Source organism: Siphateles boraxobius, unplaced genomic scaffold, assembly GCF_051911475.1.
Source record: "Siphateles boraxobius isolate OS27281-9 unplaced genomic scaffold, OSU_SipBor_1 32, whole genome shotgun sequence".
Taxonomy (NCBI): domain Eukaryota; kingdom Metazoa; phylum Chordata; class Actinopteri; order Cypriniformes; family Leuciscidae; genus Siphateles; species Siphateles boraxobius.
In genome coordinates, this window is record NW_027508942.1 from 4,007,127 (window position 1) to 4,016,178 (window position 9,052).

Here is a 9,052-nt window from a genome sequence, read left to right on the forward strand (position 1 = left end):
TGGAAAGGAGGAAAAAATCAGGAAGTTGTCCGATGCGTGATTGTGTTTTTTTGACTCACCCTGCTAGTTTGCTTACGCCAGAATTCGTCAGGTGTTGTGTTTATTGTATATGTGGCGTATGCCAGTGTTTTTATCGCATTATCAAAATGTTTATATATAAATGTGAACAATGTGGGTTTCTGAAGAGGAGTTTTAAAGGGATAGTTCACCCAAAAATGATATTTTTTTTGTCATTTACTCACCCTCTTGTTGTTCCAAACCTGTATGAGTTTCTTTCTTCTGTTGAACACGAAAGAAGATATTTTAAACAATGTTGGTAACCAGGGAGTTGATGTTAGCCAGTTTTTTTCCCTATTATGGAAGTCAATGATACCGACAACTGTCTGGTTACCAACATTCTTTAAAATATCATCTTTTGTGTTCAACAAAAGAAAGAAACTCATACAGATTTGGAACAACTTGAGGGTGAGTAAATTATGATAAAATTAATTTTTGAGTGAACTAGCCCTAAAACCTGGGTTATAACTAGGTACTAACCCTGAACCTACCTCTAAACTTAACCTTAACCCTAGTTACATTGTTAAAAAACCAATACTTTCTTGGGTAACTACACTGTAAGTACACGTACTGTAAAATAAAGTGTAACCAATAAATATAAAAAAATATTGGGTTGTATGACCAGGTTGGAAACTCCTGCCACAGATCATCGTGCTGTGATGCGTCACTGAACGAGGTGAAAGGTTATTCACTGCATAATGACACAACCTGTTTTTACAGCTAATGACATGCTACTTTACACCCTCCCTCAGACAAGACAAACGGCAAATGAATTCTGAAACGAGCACCCGACACAATTTAGGACAGTAGATAGGCTACACACTTGACCACAGTAGGATGTCGTCATTCCAAATAAATATTCTCTTCATTGCAAAATTATATATGCATTTGAAAGGAGTAAAAATGTGCAATTGCATGGCTACGCCTCTGTGACCAAGTTCACATTGTACCTCGCCCAAAACACGTTCTGTATCTTGTGTATAGACATGTCGGTACGAGCCCTCCCTCACAGAAGAATCTACAGGGAAATGGAGTGACGTCTGTGCGTTCCCATGGCTCTGCCCCTGAGAACAGATCTGTTCTTTACGCTCTTAACAATCATCATTCGCCCTTTTAGCTTTTAAAATCTGCTTTAAAACAACTCCAAAACGATTACTGTGCAACAAAAAGATATAATGATGAGAACAATACATATTAAAAGATTTTAAAATTACTATACGGATTAATTTGGAACTGGTGCTTATTAATGTGGAGCTAAAATCTACTTTATGTGCCAGTGAATGTAGGTCGACCTTGACACTGTAAACACAAAAAATAAAGGCATTATCTCTCAATAAGTGGCTGATGCATTTTGAAAAAGTACCAAACTACTGTTGTAGCAAACTAATGTAATAAACCTTTCTCACTGAACGCGGTTTTGCCTTCCACTCCACTGCATTTCTGTGTTTTTTCAATGTGAACCTGAACATTTTTAAACACAACCCATTCTGTGTGACAGCCCCAGGGGATCATGCCAGACATCTGTGTTTTTAAAACGCTGCAAAAGACACGAGGGTTACACTTTATTTTAAGGTGTCCATGTTACAGTGTTATTATGCATTCAAGTACTGAGTAATAATAATCAACTACATGTACTTACTGTATGGTTAGGGTTTGGTTAGTTGCATGTAATTATGTATGTATATAACTATAACTAACATTATGTAACGTGTAACAAGGACACTATAAAATAAAGTGTTTGTAATAATGAATTACTACATGTTCTTACTTTAGGGTTAAGGTTAGAGTTTGGTTTAGGGTTAGTTACTTGTGACTAGCATAATAATGCTAACAGAAAAATACTGGAAAATGTAATGTAAAAATGCATGAAGCCGCTACTAAGTATAGAAATAAATAACAGAAATATTGGGTGAAATATACATATTTGTAAGCATTTTTTTGGGAATTGAACGAAATAAGTTTAAATTGAGAATTATTCTTTGGATACACCTTTTACTGAGCTTGTTGTCCTTCTTAAACTTCATAAACAACCTGCCTATGTCTGCTTGAAGGATGTCTGAGACTTCGACCTCGTGACCTTGTCCTTGTTGAAGGCATGTGTGTGAATGACTGCTTGAGATTTCTCTACAGACGGATTTACTCCAGGCCTGGGATTTCAGTGGGGGGTTTATGAAAAGAGGTGGAGATTGAAAGGGCAGGTGGCGGTGGCAGAGCTGACCAAAACAAAACAAAAAAAGCTTCCGTAGTGATTTATCCCGGAGAGGACAGGAAGGAGGGAACAATACCCTGTTCTTGAGTTTCTGCTCTCTCTCCCTCCCTCTTCTCTCATATGCACATGACCAGGTCACCCAGTGTGCACTCACAATGTGCTGATCAAAGCGCTGGGTTTGATCCGCCAGGCTCTTGTTGGGGCCACCAGGGATGCAGGAAAATTGAGGCTAAAGGTCGCCTGAAACATCTTCAGAGCCAAAGTCATGTATCTGTTTCTCCCTTGAATGAAGCTCCCACTCCCTTCAGGGCTTTTACCTTCTCTTTTTCATCTGGCTGAAGGTTTCTGTTACGCCCTGATCTAAGAACGGTTTCTGCTACTAACATTCTTATCTATATTTTAGTAAGTGAAAGAGCAAAAGTCTCAGATCAGTGCAAAAGGGCACATTTTTTTCCAGCACCAAAGACGGGAGATGGACATGAGCCAACATGAAGCTTTAAGTAGCAGAGGAAAGAACAGGACTTTTATTGACCCAGCGAAAACCCGCCCAGCAGGTTGTCATCTCGCAAATGCCACAGACGTCTTTTCAGAGAAGTGTAAAAGAAGCTGAAAAATGGCTAAATCAATTAGGAGCATGAAACCGAACTCTTGATACGTCTTCGAATTCTTCAAATAACCATCATTTTCATGCGTTTGAACACCAGCAGCTCAGTTTTATAACAGTTGACATTGACGTCACTGGAATGAACCATAAAGGAACAAGCATCCGAAAAGAACGCCTGATGACACATTAACCCATGCAATTAATCACAAACCTTCTGCTATCTAACCAGAGGTGTTAGAAAATGTCCATAGAAACCTTCAGAGAGGAAAACATATACACTTTACGTCTAGACATGATATATTAGATAGTTTAATGACAAGTCACTATATCTGGGTGGTGGCAGTGTTTGTTTGGGGAAATGCCACGACACCTTGACTTTCATTTCTCCATTTGTGCCTTCATAAACTGTTTACAGACACTCGATGACTACAAGCATTGATATGAACATGGGTCTGCTACTTTCCTTTCTCTAACGCAGTAAGGGTCTTAAGTTTCCTTTCTGTCCCCCGGGTGAGTAAGGGGGCCCTATGTTACTTTCTGTTCATGACTGGTCTCCTGTGACAGGGGTTGCAGTACGTGGATCGCTTTTCCCGTCATCCACAAGGAATGTTTCTCTTACACCACTATGAGTAGCTCGGTCAATAAACACATATACAGGGTCTGCTTGTCAGCCTGATGTGCTGTGGTTCGAGGGCACCTTCAAGGAAAATCCCTGGAATAACATTCTCGTCCAGACATTGTCCTGTCGTCCCTGGAGATACGGTTGCATTTACCTGTCCGGGCTTCCCTGAAATGAAATTGACAGATGCAGTGCTATTCAGGGACTAAATGTCTCCGGTTTTAGATATCTGAGGCATTTCTTTCTGACTCTTTATATCCCCTTTGACACTGAGCTCTTTAGATCTGCAACAGACTATAACAAGCTCTCTCTGAAAGCCTGAAAGCCGGCTAACAAAAAATACAGGTGAAAGTCGAAAAATTAGAATACCATGCAAAAGTTATAATTTTGATGATTATGGCTTACAGCTTGTGAAAACCCCAAATTCAAAATCTCAAAAAAATTGAATATTACATGAAATCAATTTTAAAAAAAAGGATTTTAAATACAGAAATGTCGGCCCTCTGAAAAGTGTAATCATGCATATGTATAGGCTATAGTTATATATACTAAATATATTAGTTTCACCTTTTAATCTGAATTACTGAAATACCTGAAGTTTTGCATGATATTCTAATTTTTCGAGTTTCACCTGTAAATAATGGACACAATAGATACCAAACGATGTTAAGTAGGAGAACAATGTTGCCTTAGTTTGATGCAGTTTTTTTGGACAAAGCAAAGAAAATGTTCCTGTATTTCCCAGAAAGGAAACAGATTCATTAAATCCAGGGTATAAAGGAAACTGAATAAACCCCAGACAACATGATTGAGATCTGAGCAAAAATGATTTGTCGCCATAGCAAAGTTTTCTGGTTGCTTCCTTTTCATAATGGTGCGCACACACTGACCGCAAGTTTCGTTTGATTCAGGAATATGTGTTTTTGTTTCTTTAGGACTAGGAATTAAGAACTGACACACTTTGAGCGATGTTATGATTTAACAGAATAAATGTAATGATCAGATCACAAGATAAAACCAACATAATCAGTGCCTGATGCATCCTGTGACCTCTTATGAAACGGTTAGTCTCCATCACATGGCTTTATATACAGAACTAATTAGAGCAGCTGTCGGGTCAGGAGAGGAGTAATTTAATAACACAGCACATCTGACAACACACACCTCTCAAACATCACACAAAGCATGATCAACAAAAGCGAGGTCAACATGTTCCAGGACACCAAGTGGAGAAAACAACCCTGCCATCTATTGGTGACTCTGGGTCACATGTGAGCGTGGAAAAACAATCAATAATGTGAGCTTTCTAAATGTTTCATATCCTGCTCTGACCCATCTAACCACAACCGGGAAACATCTAATAGCTGGTTATAAATCCTGACGTAGTTATAAAAAATACTATTTCGGTTGGATTCGGAAATGCATTGCTTCACTCTAAAAAAATGCTGGGTTGTTTCAACCGGGTCAAATATGGACAAACCCAACTGTTGTTTTAATTTTTTAATTACATTTTTAACCCAACGGTTGGGTTTGTCCATATTTGACCCAAACATGGGTTGAAACAACCCAGCATTTTTTAGAGTGACTCTAGTGTCTTGAGCAACCGATATTAATGTGCAGGAAACCTGTTGGAGGATGAAAGGGAACGTAATTCCAAGAAAGCGTTAACAGGATAAAGATGCTCCAGCTACTGGCGCGTAGAGAAAGTGTACGATATGCAGCTGCTAATGCCTTGCCTAACAGACACGAGGCATCTGGCGTGCAGATGTGCCTGGGCGTGGTGTTTCGCCTCACAAGTTTCGCAAAGGTGCTAGAGCCAAACTCGAGAAAAAAAAACATTTTTAATCATCACTCTAAAAATGCTGGGTTGTTTTAACCCAATTTTGGGTCAAATATGGACAAACCCAGCCATTTTGTCAAATTTTTAAATTACATTTTTAACCCAATGTTTGAGTTTGTCCATATTTGACCCAAAATTTATTAAAACAACCCAGCATTTTTTTAGAGTGATACTTCTGGAATATCATCATTCTGCAAATTTGTCTCAAATTAAAAAATTTGGTTCATAAAAGATCAAGGAAAAGGTCAGCCGTTATATCACTCTGGCTAATGTGCATCGTTTTATTTATTTATTTTGTATTAACCTTTATTTTACCAGGAAAAGAGGCACATTGAGATTAAGAATCTCTTTTACAAGAGCGTCCGTCCTGGCCAAGACTCACAGACACAGCTCATTTGAGTTTAACAAATAACATCCATCAATACAAACACATATACACACACACAAGCAAATCCAATCAGTTTTAATATCAATACATAACTACTTAAAACATCTACAGCCAGATGTGTCATTCTCCAAAGCGTTTAAAATTACTTTAAATGTGTCCACTGAAACCAGCTCCCTCAGTTTCAAAGTACTTTGCAAATTATTCCAGGCAAACGGAGCAGCAAATTTAAATGCCTTTTTCCCGAATTCAGTTCGTACCACTGGAACAGACTACAGTTTTTTACAATCGCTATGACAGTTTTTTCAATACATTTAACAAGTTTCCTAAACTCTTGACACAGTTAGCACTACACCCGTCTGTGTAAGTTAACACATTTCTTGTTGCTTGAACCCAAAATGCATACAATCAACAAAAAATTAAAATGCTTGAACTTCTTTTATACACTAGCTCAAACAACACCTAAACAATGGATTTTTAACTGGCAAATTCACCAGTGCTTTAACACTGTATGTCAGAACAGATAACACCATGTTCTAAACCCGGCTAAAGTAAACAGCAGTTTATATTGTGAATTGAAACACAAATATATCCCTGTATTTTATTCTATTGTTACTGAGAAACAGCTGATTGAATAATGCAAATATATAAATTTAGGCTATTTCTATTTATTGCAGCAATTCTGTCTCTGTTTGTCATTACAGTACATTCTATAAAGCACTCTGAGATGGGTCTTTTTATTGCATTTCTGCAGAAAAAGACCTAAACCCAACAAAACAAAAATGTAGAGAGGCTTCAAAAGAAACTGCAGTGCAAAACACAATCAATGATCAATACAATATACTGTGTGTTGTATACGGGCAGACCTGACACATATAAAATAATGCAGTTTCTGTAATTCCATCTGATGTTAGTGTTGTTATGACATTGTGATATGACTGACTAAATCTTCCTGTTGGACGAGAACATGTTATTGTTTGCAGTTTGCAGTGTTTTGGTAGACATAGTCTATTGTTGCTAGTGTATTACTGTATTTTGAAAATTAGTGTTGGAGTTTAGTTTACAATGTGTGATTTTGAGCATGAAATTAACTGTTTTGCCAATTGTGTGTTGTAGGTGTGTTGGAGCGTTAAGAGTTTAGGAAATTTGTTAAAAGTATTGAAAAACTTGTCATAGCGATTGTAAAAAACTGTAATAGCTACACACATACTTTTTACAGATGTATGTAAAAAGATATGAAGGAAGTAGACCCAGGAAAGATTTATAAATAAAAACATGCCAGTGTGAAGAGTTGATGTGCGTCTAACCACGTCTCTTTTTCATGTCATGCTTTTGAGGACTGGGTTCCCCAAGTGGTACTTCACCCCCCTCTTTCCACATCCCACATTATCTGGCTCCCAGGTTTCCTCTCTGCCATACATGCATTTATGGAAACACACCCACGTCCCACGCATGCACTTCTCACTTCCTATTCACTAATCTCACATATGCACACTGTATTAGAAACGACTAATGGAAACTGCTGCCCGACTCAAAACTGTCCCATAACACCTGGCATTTGCATTTTTTGAAACCTGTATCCACATTAAAATACTTACATCTAATGAGATCATCTCATAATAGCTGATCTCTTTTCTCATATTACCACCTGACCAGCGTAAAACTGCCCTAGATGCCAAAAAAGACACCATTAGTGACCCACTTTAAATATGGGAGTGATTATGTGGACAGATGAAACCAAGACAGAAGATTTTGGACAAAATATAATATATGTATGGTGATAGTAGCAACACCAAAATTAAACATTTCCATGTAGAGATAATGATCCACATATGTAATCCCTTATTATTGTTTGAAAATGGCAAACTAAATATGAAATAATTCATCCACATGATAATTGACACCTTATTTGAGGCATTTCTAGAGAGCAAGGTGAAAATTCCACTTTATGTGGAAAATGCAGGTCATTAGGACTTTATACTGTGTGAAAACCCTGTTTTGAATCTTATTGTAATTCATTTTTACGGCATAATAAAAAATATTTGTAGTTGCTCATTTGTAATTAGATCTAATTAGATATTTGGAAACTTTATGATTCTGATCCTGTTCAAACATTTTTTTGGTCATCACTGGTCAGATTTAATTGTGTTTTCAAAGGGTGGTTTCCAAGTTCATTTTAAAAATAAAGTAAATATCAACCACTCAGAAGGACAGGGAGGATCTGCGAGTGCAAGTTCATAATGATGTTTGGGAGGAGAACCTTGAGAGCATGTGCAAGGTCAATACATGTATGAGTATGACACACGTCGATACAGTTCAAAGCACATCTCTCCAACTGAAGGACTTTTCCCTCAATGCAGCTGATAATGAACAAAACTCTCATTCATTGTGCACATGCCAAGCTGTATTCATGGAGTGTACTTAACAGTCCACAGCAATTTAGAGGGAGTGGTGCTTCATTACAATCCGTGGCGTTGATTCACCGAGAGCTAATGTGACATACGAGCTCCATCGCCTTTAACTTGCTCAAACCAGTAAAGCAAATCTTTCAAAATGTGAATGCTGTCCGAGTGAATCATTATAAATATATCACATCTGGACGTACAAAGCTTTTCTATGTAATGACAAAATTATAATTAAACAAGAGAGTAGACAAAATGAGAAGATTGAATGACTGAGAGATTTGTCGATAGTTTGATGGTGACGTTGAAGTCACGTGGCCGTGGTGTAGTTCGCTTATAGCCTATGCCTTCTGCTGATTGTATTTACATTTCAGAATTCATACAAGTTGTGTTCATTTGTGAAGATTATTATGATTATAACCCAGCATGTAAGAATCCCAAGCTTTTGTTATCCACAGACTTATTTTCTGCAATAGTCATAGTTGGGTAAAAAAATGTAATTTTTGCCGAAGTTATGACGTCACTTTGTAGGCCAAAACGCGGAAGTGAGTTCCCTCCGGTTCCCTCGCCCTAAAGTCTATGGGTTTTTTGAATGGGTTTTTGCTAAATCGCCTGAAATAAGGTCTGTGGTTAACAAAACCTCTAAATATGTTCACGTTTTGATCTATGACATAAAACACACCAGTTAAAACCTGCTTGTGGTTTTTTAAACGTTATTGTGTCTGCTTGTGGTTTTTTAAACTTTATATAGGCTTCAAAATATATACATTTTGGATTTAACGTAAATATTATCTTGATAGACAAAACATGTAAGGGTCACAACTCTTTGTTGAACACAGATCTTCTTTCTTGCGATTTTCCAAAAGTCTATGGGGAAAATGCATAGCTTTTGGATCGAGGGAACCCACGCGCCGCTAACTTCCGAGTTGTCCTACA